At 39.9% G+C, this 12,784-nt stretch overlaps 1 protein-coding gene across 1 annotated transcript in view; it reads left to right on the forward strand.

Moving 5' to 3' along the window:
- The window catches only part of CD1H11orf65 (chromosome D1 C11orf65 homolog), a 78,911-nt gene that overhangs the window by 63,726 nt on the left and 2,401 nt on the right, over positions 1-12,784 (forward strand). The window contains exon 7 of the transcript XR_013550010.2: positions 3,703-3,845. The gene's annotated coding sequence lies outside the window, so the exon portion shown is untranslated. The remainder of the gene's footprint in view (positions 1-3,702; positions 3,846-12,784) is intronic.

Consider the following 12,784-nt stretch of genomic DNA (forward strand, 5'->3'; position numbering starts at 1 on the left):
TTAGTCACCTCAGATCCTTGAAATGAAACTAGGTCACGGGGCACCCTTAGCTCAAGGAGCTAGAAGAGCAAAAATGTGTCTTTCATCTTCCACAGGGAGAGGAGTAGAGGAGTGGAGGTAACTGCTGGGCCTCCCATATCCTTCAGGTCTGAATTACTGCGTGTTCCCAGAAGCATCCTTTGCTACGAGCCCTCATCACACTGGTCATTGGGGTCTTTATTATTTTTTATTTTAGAGAGAGCATGTGTGCAAGTGGGGTAGAGGGACAGAGAGAGAGAGGGAGAGAGAGAATTCCAAATAGGTTCCATGCTCAGCACGAAGCTGGACACGGGGCTTGATCCCAGTACCCTGGGATCATGACCTGAGCTGAAATCAAGAGTCGGACGCTCGACCGACTGAGACACCCAGGCGCCCCATCACACTATACCTTTAAAAGCCTGGGTGGCTCAGTCGGTTAAGCGTCCGACTCTTGATTTCAGCTCAGGTCATGATCTTGAGGTTCATGAGAGCGAGCCCAATGTGGGGCTCTGTGCTGAGAGTACAGAGCCTGCTTGGGACTCTCTCTCTGCCCCCTCACACACTTGTGCACATGCTCTTTCTCACTCAAAATAAATAAACATTAAAAAAAATATCTATAAGCCTAATAGACTAGGGGCTTGTACCCTCAAGTATTAAAAAAAAACACATCATTCAGAGGATCTACTATATATTTAAGAAAAAAAAATCAGATTTCTTGAGCTATAATTTACATCTACCCATTTTGAGTATTCAGTTTGAGTTTCGACAAATGTATACATTCATGTCGATTTCACATTCAAGCTAGATAGTATTTCTATCATCCCCAGATTATGCATCTGTAGTCAATCCACTCATTTCACCTTGAGCCCCTGGAAACCATTGATCTTTCAATCACTACAGTTCTGCCTTTGCTAGAATGTCATGTAAATGGAATGATTCTATATGTAGCCTTCCTTGGTTTAGCTTCTTTCATTTAGCATAATGCTTTTGAGATTCATCTTGTCGCTCTTATCAGTAGCTCATTCCTCTTTTAATGACTAGTGTTCCATTGTATGGCTTTACCACAGTTTGTTTATCCATTCACCAGTTGATGGACGTTCGGTTGTTTCCAGTTTGGGATCGTTATGAATGAAGATGCTGTGAACACTCATGTAGAGTCTTTGTGGGGACATATGTTTTCTTTTGTCTTGGGAAATACCTGTGAGAGGGAACTGCTAAGGCAAACTCTATTTTGTAAGAACCTGTTTTTTATTCTTTTTTTTAATTTATCATTGGAGTATAATTGACATACAGTGTTATATTAGTTTCAGGTACAGAAGATACTGATTTGACAATTCTATCAATGTATACAACAGTCACCATTGCCCACAACTACTGTTTCATATCCTTATTTATTTTCTATCTGGAAGTTTGTGCCTCTTAATCTCCATCTATTTTGATCAACACCCCCCACCACCTCCTTTCAGCAACCACCAGTTTGTTCTCTGTATTTAAACTGTTTATTTTTTTGTTTTGTTTTTAGATTCCACATATAAGTGGAATTATGTAGTGTTTGTCTTTGACTTATTTCACTTAGCATATAATAATATCTCAAGGTCCATCCATGTTGTCACAAATGGCAAGATTTCACTTTTTTTTATGTCCAAATAATATTCTAGTGTGTGTGGCACCTGGGTGGCTCAGTCACTTAAGCACCTGACTCTTGATTTCGGCTCAGGTCGTGATCCCACAGTTTGTGATCGAGCCCCACATTGGGCTCTGTGCTGCTTAGGATTCTCTCCCTCTCTCTCTGCCCTTCCCCCACTCAGGTGCACATGCAAGCTCTCTGTCTCTCTTTCTCCAAATAAGTAAACTTAAAACATTCCAGTGTGTGTGTGTGTGTGTGTGTGTGTGTGTGTGTGTGTGTGTGTGTGTGTATCACATCTTGCTATTATAAATAATGCTGCAATAAAAATAGTGCATACACCTTCAAATTAATGTTTTTATTTTCTTTGAATAAATAGTGGAATTATGGGATCATATGATAATTCTATTTTTATTTTTTTTGAGGACCCTCTACGCTGTACTCCACAGTGTTTCCACAAATTAACATTCCCACTGAGAATGCCTGAGGGTTCCCTTTTCTCCACATCCTTGTCAGCATATTATTTTTTTTTTTTTTACATTTATTTATTTTTGAGACAGAGAGAGACAGAGCATGAATGGGGGAGGGGCAGAGAGAGGGAGACACAGAATCTGAAACAGGCTCCAGGCTCTGAGCTGTCAGCACAGAGCCTGACGCGGGGCTCGAACTCACAGACCACGAGATCATGACCTGAGCCGAAGTCGGCCGCTTAACTGACTGAGCCACCCAGGCGCCCCATCAGCATATTATTTTTTGTCTTTGATTCTAGCTATTCTGACATGTGTAAGGTGGTATCTCGTTGTAGTTTTGATTTCCATTTCCCTGATGATGAGTGATGCTGACCATCTTTTTATATGACTGTTGGCCATCTGTATGTCTTCTTTGGAAAAATGTCTGTTAGGTCTTCTGTCCATTTTAAAATCAGATTATTTAGTTTTTTGGTGTTGAGTTGTGTAAGTTCTTTATATATTCTGGATGTTAACCTGTTATTAGTATCTATCATTTGCAAATATCTTCTCCCATTCAGTAGGTTGCCTTTTTGTTTTGTTGATAGCTTCCTTTGCCGTGCTTTTCATTTTGCTGTAGTCTCAGTAGTTTATTCTTGCTTTTGTTTCCTTTGCCTGAGGAGACATATCCATAAATACATTGCTAACGCTTATGTCTAAGAGCTTACTACCTATGTTTTCTTCTAGGAGTATCATGGTTTCACATCTCACAAATAAGTCTGTAATTCACTTGGAGCTTATTTTTATGTGTGGTTTAAGAACGTGGTCATTTCGTTATTTTGAATGTGGCTGTCCAGTTTCCCCAACTGTCTTTTCCCTGTTTTATATTCTCAGCTCCTTTGTCATAAATTAATTGACCATATAAGCATGGGTTTATTTCTGAGCTGTGTATCCTGTTCCATTGATCTGTATGTTTATTTTTGTGCCATTGCCGTACTATTTTGGTTACTATAGCTTTGTAGTATATTTTGGAATCTGGGATTGTGAAACCGCCAGCTTAGTTCTCTCTCAAGATTGCTTTGGCTATTCAGGGTCCTTTGTGGTCCCATACAAATTTTAGGATTGTATGTTCTAGTTCTGTGGAAAATGCTATAGGTGTTTTGGTAGGGGTTGCAATAAATCTGTAGATTGCTCTGGGTGGTATGGACATTTTATAATATTCTTCCAATGTGCAAGCATGGTATACCTTTCCATTTGTTTGTGTTGTCCTCAGTTTCTTTCATCAGTGCCTTACAGTTTTCAGAGTAAAGGTCTTTCACCTCCTTGGTTAAGTTTATTCCTATATTTAGTGCAATTGTGAACGAGATTGATTCCTTAATTTATCTTTCTGCTTCATTATTAGCGTATAGAAACACAACAAATATCTGTATGTTAATTTTGTGTCCTGGAAGATTAGTGAATTCATTTATGAGTTCTAATCTTTTTTTTGGCAGTCTTTCTGGTTTTCTATACACAGTGTCATGTCATCTGTAAATAGTGATAGTTTTACTCTTTTCTTAGAATTTGGATGCCTCTTATTTTTTTTTTTTTTTTTTTCTTGTCTGGTTGCTACAGCTTGGACTTCCCAACACTATGCTGAATAAAAGTGGTGAGAGTGAACGCCCTTATCTTGTTCCTGATCCTAGAAGAAAAGCTGTCAGTTTTTCACCATTGAGGATGATGTTAGCTGGGGAGTGTTCATTTATGAACTTTATAAGGTATGTTCCTACTATGCCTGTGTTGTTGAGAGTTTTTACGGTGAAAGATGTTGTATTTTGCCAGATGCTTTAACTGCATCTTTTGAGAGGATCATACAGTTTCTATCCTTCCTCTTGTTAAAGTTATGTATCACTTTAATTGAGTTATGAATATGAACCACCCTTGCATCTTGGAATAAATCCTACTTGATCATGGTGAATGATCCTTTTAATGTCTTGTTGGATTCGGTTTGCTAATATTTTGTTGGTTATTTTTGCATCTGTGTTCATCAGAGATACTGGCCTATAGTTTTTCGTGTGGTGTCTTTGTCTGGTTTTGGTATCAGGGTAATGCTGGCCTCATAGAATGAATTTGGAAGTTTTCCTCTCTCTCCCTTTTTTTTGGAGTAGTTTCAGAAGAATAGGTATTCATTGTTCTTTAAATGTTTGGTAGAATTCACCTATGAAGCTATCTGACCCTGGACTTTTGTTTGTTAGGTGTTTTTGTTATTACTGATTCAATTTCATTACTGGTTGGTAATTGGTTTGTTCAGATTTTCTACTTCCTTTTTTAAAATTTCTTTTTGTTGTTGTTGTTAATGTTTATTTATTTTTGAGAGCAAGAGGGACAGAGCTTGAGCCAGGGAGGGTCAGAGAGAGAGAGGGAGACACAGAATCTGAAACAGGCTCCAGGCTCCGAGCTGTCAGCACAGAGCCCAATGTGGGGCTCGAACCCACGAACTCTGAAATCATGACCTGAGCCAAAGTCAGACGCTTAACCACTTGAGCCACCCAGGCACCCCTCTACTTCTTCCTGACTCAGATCAGAAGGTTATGTGTGTCTAGGAATTTATTCATTTTTTTCTAGGTTGTCTAACTTGTTGGCATATATTTTCCATTATATTCTCTTATAATCCTTTGTACTTCATGGGATGTCAGTTATTATTTCTCCTCCTTCATTTCTGATTTTACTTGAGTTCTCTTTTTTTATTGATGAGTCTTACTAAGGTTTATTAACTTTATTTTTTCAAAGAACCAGTGTTTAGTTTCACTGATCCTTTCTATTGTTCTTTTAATCTCTATTTTATGTATTTCCACTCTTTTTTGTTTTCCTTCCACTAGCTTTGGGCTTCGTTTGTTCTTATATTTTTTAGTTCCTTTAGGTGTAACGTTAGGTTGTTTGATTTTTCTTGATCTTGATTTAGGCCTGTATCATTATAAACTTCCCTCTTAGAACTATTTTCACTGTGTCTCAAAGGTTTTTTGACCACTATATTTTCATTGTTATTTGTGTCCATGTATTTTTTTGAATTTCCTCTTCATTTATTTGTTGACCCATTGGTTGTTTAGTAGCATATTGTTTAGCCTCCATGTTTTTGTGGGTTCTTTTAGCTGTTTTTTTTTTCTTGTGATTGATTTCTAGTTTCATACTGTCGTGAGCAAACAAGATGCTTGATATGATTTCAGTCTTCTTAAATTCATTGAGACTTATTTTGTGGCCTAACATGTGATCTATATTAGAGAATACTCCGTGTGCACTTGAAAATAATGTGTATTCTTCTGTGTTTGGATGGAATGTTCTGTATACATCTGTTAGGTCTATCTGGTCTAATGTGTTATGTAAAGCCACCGTTTCCTTGTTGGTTTTCTGTCTGGGTGATCTATTCATTGATTCAATAGGGTGTTTAACTCTTGCCTGTTTTTCCTTTATGTCTATTAATATTTGCTTTATGTATTTAGGTGCTTCTGTGTTGAGTGCATAGATATTTACGGTTGTTATATAGTCTTTTTGGAACGATCCCTTCTATCTTTATGTGATGCCTTTCTTTGTCTTGCGAAAGTCTTTGTTTTAAAATTTATCTTGTCTGGTATAAGTATTGCTGCTCCACCTTTTGTTCCACTTCTGTTTGCATAGAATATCTTTCCATTCCTTCACTTTCGGTCTGTGCGTGTCTTTAGGTTTGAAGTGATCTCATGCAGGCAACATATACATGGGTCTTGTTTTTTTTTTAGGGGGGGTGGTCTGGTTTTTTATCCATTTTGTCACCATGTGTCTTTTGATTGGAACATTTCATCCATTTACATTTTAAGTAATTACTGACAAGTATATACTTATTGCCATTTTGTTGATTGTTTTATGGTTTTTAGTTCTCTGTTCTTTTTTGCTGTCTTGCTCTGTTTCCTTGTGGTTTGATGGCTTTCTTTAGTGTATGTTTTGATAACTTTCTCCTTATTTTTTTTGCGTATCAGAGTTTTTTTGATTTGTGGTTACCATGGGTTTCATATATAACATCCTATGTGTATAACTGTCTATATTAAGTTGATGTTCACTTAAGTTCAAACACACCATTAAAGCAGTCAATTTTTACTCCTTCCTCCATATTTTATGTCTATAGTGGCATATTTTACATCTTTTTATTTTTTGTATCCCTTGACTAATTTTTATAGACATAATTGATTTTATTGTTTTTGTGTTTTATCCTCCATACTGGCTTTATTAGTGATTAATCTATCATTATCATTATTGTATGTTTGCTTTTACCTGTAACATTTTTCCTTTCATATTTTTCTTACTTCTAGCTACAGCCTCTTCTTTCAACTTAAACAATTCCCATTAACATTTCTTTAAAAAGTGGTTTAGTGTGATGAACTTCTTTACCTTCTGTTTTTCTGGGAGTGACCTTTCCTTCACTCCCACATGATAACCTTGCTGGGTAAGGTATTCTTGGTTGTAGGTTTTTTCCTTTCAGCACTTCAAATACATCCTGCCACTCCCTTCTGGCCTGCAAAATTTCGGGTGAAAAATCAGCTGATAGCCTTCTGGGGTTTCTCTTGAATGTAGCTGTTGTCTTTTGCTGTTTTTAAGACTCTCTTTTTATCAGTACTTTTTGCTATTTTAATTATCATGTGTCTTGGTGTGGACCTCCTGGGGTTCATCTGGGCCTCCTGGACCTGGATGTCTGTTTGCCTCCCCAGATTAGGGAAATTGTCAGCTATTATTTCTTCAAATAAGTTTTTGCCGCCTTCTGTGTGTCTCTCTCTCTCTCTCTCTCTCTCTCTCTCTCTCTCTCGTTTCTCCTTCTGGGATCCCTTTAATGTGAATGTTATTCTTGATGAGTCACAGAATTCCACTAACCTAGTCTGATTTTTTATTCTGTTTTCTTTTGCTGTTCAGCTTGGTTGCTGTCCATCACCCTGTCTTCCAGGTCACTGATCCGTTTTGCCTCCTCTGATCTGGTATTGATTCCCTCTAGTGTATACTTTTCCTTTCAGTTAACTAATTCTTCAGCCCTGACTGGTTCCTTTTTAGATTTTCTAGTTCTTGGTTGACGTTCTCACGGAGTTCATCGACTGTACTCAAGTGCGTGGAGTATCTTTATGACCATTACTTTTAATTCCTTATCAAGTATATTGCTTATCTCTGTTTCATTTAGCTGTTTTACTGTGATTGTTTGTCGCTTTTTAATCTGGGGCCTATTCCTCTGCCTCCTCGTTTTGTGTCTGTGTTTGTTTCCATGTGTTAGGTAGGTCAGCTCTGTCCCCTGGGCTTGGAGGTAGTAGCTTTATGTAGAAGAGGTCCTGTGGTGCCCTTGGGCACAGACCCCCGTAGCCACCAGAATGAGGTGCTCCGGGGGCTCCCCTGTGTGGGCTGCAGGCATCTTCCTGTTGTGGCTGGGGCGCCGTCGCCTCCAGCCCAGCCTGAGGCAGTGACCCGCTCTGCCTGCAGTGGGTAGACCGAGCAGTGTTTGTTCCCCACACTGTTGGGAGCCCAGCCGTGACTGCCGCAGGCTTCCTGGTGGGCAGGTCGGGCAGTGAGCCTGGCCGTCTGCAGTCAGCCTCGCTGCCACGGCTGCAGGTGCACCGGACGTCGGGGCTCGCTCCCCGCACAGCCAGCTAAAGGGCCCGACTGCGGTAATGGGGGGCGCGCGATGTGGGTGGTTATCTCCCTCACTCCCCAGGGTGGGAGTCACTTGGGAGTGGTGCTGGTCCTGGCCCGGGCTGCCTGCGCGTGGTGGGGCAGAGGTAGGGTGGGTGGGTCTGTAGGGGACCAGAGGGGGAGGGCCTGCTCTGCCAGCCAGGTGGATGGAATGTGTTAGCATTGGCTCCTTCAAGCTTCTGGCTCTCCAGGCTGGGGCAGGGGAAGAAAACTGATGCCTCGAGCACTTTCACTCCTGGAGAAATCCCCTACAGATCCCTGCCCCCTGGCACGTATACCGCAGGCACTTTTCACACTGCTTCTCCTGTGCTGTGCCTTGGGCAGAGCTATTTAGCATGCCGGCTCTTCAAGGCTGAGGACTCCATTGCCTATTGCCTTCACACTCTCCTGGAGTAAAACCTGCTGATAATTAAAACTTATGAAGTTAAGATGCCCTGATTTTTAAACTTCCTGGAGTTAAGCCCCACTTGCTCTCAAAGCTAGTTTTCATGGGAACTCCTCTTCCTTATTGCCTGTTCCCGTTGTGGGGGTCTGGGGGGGGGTGGTGTCTCCCAGTGTGGGGTCTGATCCTCCCGCTTCTTCCTGCTGGTGATGCCCCTCCTGGTTTTGGTCAGTTGCTTGGGGTGGGGGTGTGGAGTGGTAAAGGGGTTCCCAACACTGTCTCCACCCCACCTTCCTTTTCTGGTGTGGGCTTCTGTGGAGGACGAGCTGTGATAGACCTGTTCTGCCAGGCTGCAGTCCGTTTTCAGAGTTTGTTACAACACGTGGAGTTGTTACCTTGGTGTGTCTATGGGACAAGGTGAGTCCAGACCCTCCTACTCTGACATTTTCCCTCAGTTGAACTCAAGAATCTGTTTTTTAAAGTGGCTGTACCGTTTTGTATTCCCACCAGCAGTGAACACATTTGACTTGGCCACTTGTGCTTTGTCTCTTAGTGTTGTAACATGTTTTAACTGGTCTAGTGGATGTATAGTGAATGGCATCTCATTGTGATTTTAGTTTGCATTTCTCTATGACTTAGGATGGGAGGTTCTTTAATGTGCCTATTTGCCATTTGGATATCTTCTTGTTGAGGTGTCTTGTAAAATCTTTTGCCATTTTTAAATTAGATCGTTCATTTCCTTATTGTGTTAAAATATTTTTTTAAGGTGTGCTCTAAAAACAAATTCTTTACCTGATACTATTTTGCAAGGCTTGGCAGTTTTTATTAATGTCTTTTAAGGAGAAAAATGTTGTCATTTTAATAAAGTCCAGGTTATCATTTTTTTTTTTTTCTTTTCTGGCCAGTGTTTTAATGTGTTATGTACAAAATCTTTGCTTAAACCAAGTCACAAAGGAATTCTTATATAAATTTTATAACTTTAGCTCTCACATTGAGGTATATCATCTAGTTCAAGTTAGTTATTATATATAGTAGGAGAGAAGATTTGAGATTTGTGGGGGTTTTTGCATATAGATATGTTTTGTTGTTGTTGTTATTGTTGTTTTCGCAAACACTGTCTTTTCCCTATTAAGCTACCTTGGAGCCTTTGCTGAAAATCAGTTACCATATATAAGGGTCTATTTCTAGATTCCTTATCCTGCTCCATTGATCTGTATGTCTTATCTTTATGACAGTACCACCTTGTATTTGTTTCTGTGGCTTTAGTGTATGTCTTTCAAACTTGTATTTGCTTTCCAAATTGTTTTGGCTTATTCAAATTCCTTTGCATTTCCATTTGGATTTTATAATCCAATTGTCAAGTTACAAAAGGAAAAAAAAGAAAAAAGCCTGCATTTAGATTGGATTGCATTGATTCTGTGTATCAATTTGGGGAGAATTGCTATCTTAACAATATGGAGTCTCCCAATCCATGAACATAGTACATCCCTCTGTATATTTAGGCCTTTGCTTTCCTCATTAATGTTTTATAAATTTCAGTGTCCAGGCACCTAACATATTTTATTGAACTTATGCCCAACTATTTCATCTTTTTGATGGTATTTTTTAATTTCAATTTTAAACTGTTCATTACTGGTGATAAAGGAAAATTTCACAGATACATAATTTCTGGATGTAATTGACTATCATTTAGCAATTCATGATTTGGGAAGAATCCAGTCTAGAAAACCAAAAGGAGCTTCTTAAAGCAAGAGGGTTTCACAGACTAAAATGAACAGGAAGTTGGGCATTTAACTGGTTAAAGTAAGATTACTTTATTTATTTTTTGATTTTTTAATGTTTTTATTTATTTTTGAGACAGAGAGAGATAGAGCATGAGCAGGGGAGGGGCAGAAAGACAGGGAGACACAGAATCCAAAGCAGGCTCCAGGCTCTGAGTTGTCAGCACAGAGCCTGACGTGGGGCTCAAACTCACAGACTGTGAGATCATGACCTGAGCTGAAGTCGGACGATTTATCGACTGAGCCACCCAGGCGCCCCAAAGTAAGATTACTTTAAATGGAGTAAAGGGAAGTCTTGGAGCTTGGTTAAGAAACTTCTGCTGAGCAGGGAAGTGCCAGTTGGTTGGCTTGGGCCTTCTTTTTCTGGGAGAGCTGAGCATAGAAACTCAGTTAAGTTTTGGTTTGCTGATATGGGACTTAGAAAAAGTGACTCCATCTTGGGCCTAGTCTGGACACTTTGACACTGATACACAGAAATATTGTTGACGTTTTGTGTATTGGCCTTTATTATTTGATCTTGTTAAACTCACTAGTTCTAGAACATAGGGGCGCTTTTTAATATACAGAATCCTGAGGATTTTCTACATAGACGATCACGTCATATGCAAATGGAAGATAATTGTACTTCCTTTTCAAATTGTATGTCTTTTCTTTCTGTTTCTTTGCTCTATTGCATGGGTAGAAACTCCAGTACAGTGTTGAATAGAACTGGTAAGAGTGGCATCCTTGCTTTGTTCCTCATCTTAGGGGGAAAACATTTAGTCTTTGACCATTAAGTATGAAGTGAGCTGTGAGGGGTTTGTTTTTGTTTTTATTTTTTTAATGTTTATTTTTGAGACAGAGGGAGACAGAGCATGAGTGGGGGAGGGGCAGAGAGCGAGGGAGACACAGAATGTGAAGCAGGCTCCAGGCTCTGAGCTGTCAGCACAGAGCCTGATGCAGGGCTCGAACCCACAAACCGTGAGATCGTGACCTGAGCCGAAGTCGGATGCTTAACCGACTGAGCCACCCAGGCGCCCCAATGAGCTGTGAGGTTTTGTTTTGTTTTTTTTTTAATTTTTTTTTTTTTTACGTTTTATTTATTTTTGAGACAGAGAGAGACAGAGCATGAACGGGGGAGGGTCACAGAGAGGAGACACAGAATCTGAAACAGGCTCCAGGCTCTGAGCTGTCAGCACAGAGCCCGACGCGGGGCTCGAACCCACGGACCGTGAGATCATGACCTGAGCCGAAGTCGGACGCTTAACCGACTGAGCCACCCAGGCGCCCCGAGCTGTGAGTTTTTAATAGTTCTCCTTTATCAAGTTGAAAATGTTCCTTTTATCCCTAGTTTGATGAGTTTTTATCATGAATGTTGAATTTTGTCACATGCCTTTTCTGCATCTGACATGATATGGTTTTTCTTTGTTAGTTTATTAAACTGACAGCAAATATTAAGCCAACCTGGTATTTCTGGAATAATGTCATTTGGTCATGATATACTTTTTTAATTGATGGAGTTGATTCACTAATATTTGTATCATGTTCATGATATTGGTCTTCAATTTTCTTGTAACTCTTGTAATTGTTGATATAAGGGCGATACAGGACTCATAAAAGGGCTCTTACTAATATCAGGAGCGTTTCTGTAGCACTGGTGTCATTACTTCCTTAGAAGTTGAAGGCATTGATTCATCAGGATTATTTTCATTGTTATTTTATCCTTTCCATGCCATGAATATGTTTGAGAGGTAGGAGATCCATTTTCCAAGTTGGTTTACACTGCAATGACTTTCAGAGTATTTCCAACTTTTATAATCATGAATATCTAAAAGAAAGATCTTTAAAAATACTAAGTTTAGAGTGTGTGGGTGGCTCAGTCGGTTGAGTGTCCGACTTCAGCTCAGGTCATGATCTTGCAATTTGTTGGTTCAAAACCCGCACTGGGCTTTGTGCTGATAATGTAGAGCCTGCTTCAGATTGATTCTCTGTCTCCCTCTCTGCCCCTCCCCTGCTTGTGCTCTCAAAAATAAACACTAAAAAAATTTTTGTAATATTAAGTTCAGCAATATTTACAAAGATTTGTAAGTCTACAGTGAATATTCAAACACTACAGATACCACCAGGAAACATTTTGGGGTGGTTTTCAAATAACCTAACATTAAAATCTACTAGCAAAGTTAACAACCCTACTCAGAATCTGGTTTCAAAATTGTCAGTTGGAGGAGATATTTTGCTTCTAGAACTTCTCTTTTTCTTTTCTTTTTTTCTCAGCTCTAGGGTTAGAGGCTTAGGAGATATTGTGCTTCTAGAACTTATTTTTTTTCTTTTTCTTCTCAGCTCTAGGGTTAGAGGGTTAGGGTTAGTTTATGTGTGTGGTATTTTGCAGTTTAGAGACTACAGAGGGTTAGGGTTATAGTTATGGTTATGGGTTAGGGTTAGGGATTAGGTGTGTACCTGGTTATCCTGTGGTTCACAGACCACTCAAGAGACTAAAACCCCAGATTTCTGCCCGGGTGAGAATAGACATAGCAGCCATCCACTGAGCTGAGGCAAGGAGGGATCGGCGGCTCAAAATACTCTAAATACGTATTCAGTCGGTCCTTCTCTTTTTATGTCTACTGTCACAACCATTTTCCGAAATACTACCAATACCTAAATGTTTGGGGTCTTCTCCAGGATAACTAGGCCGCTTTTCTCATAGCATATTCAGGAAGCCACTCTTTTCACATCTACAGTTAGGTTACTTTTAGGATCTGAGCTAGGTGTTAAGTGTTAGATTCAGGTATTAGGGTATGTACGGGCCTGAGATTTTACAGCTCAGAGACCCCTCCCAGGAATAAAACCGTAGACCGCTGCTGGGGCCAGGGGTAGGGCTAGA

This window comes from Panthera onca, chromosome D1 (assembly GCF_046562875.1).
Source record: "Panthera onca isolate mPanOnc1 chromosome D1, mPanOnc1 haplotype 2, whole genome shotgun sequence".
NCBI classification, from domain to species: domain Eukaryota; kingdom Metazoa; phylum Chordata; class Mammalia; order Carnivora; family Felidae; genus Panthera; species Panthera onca.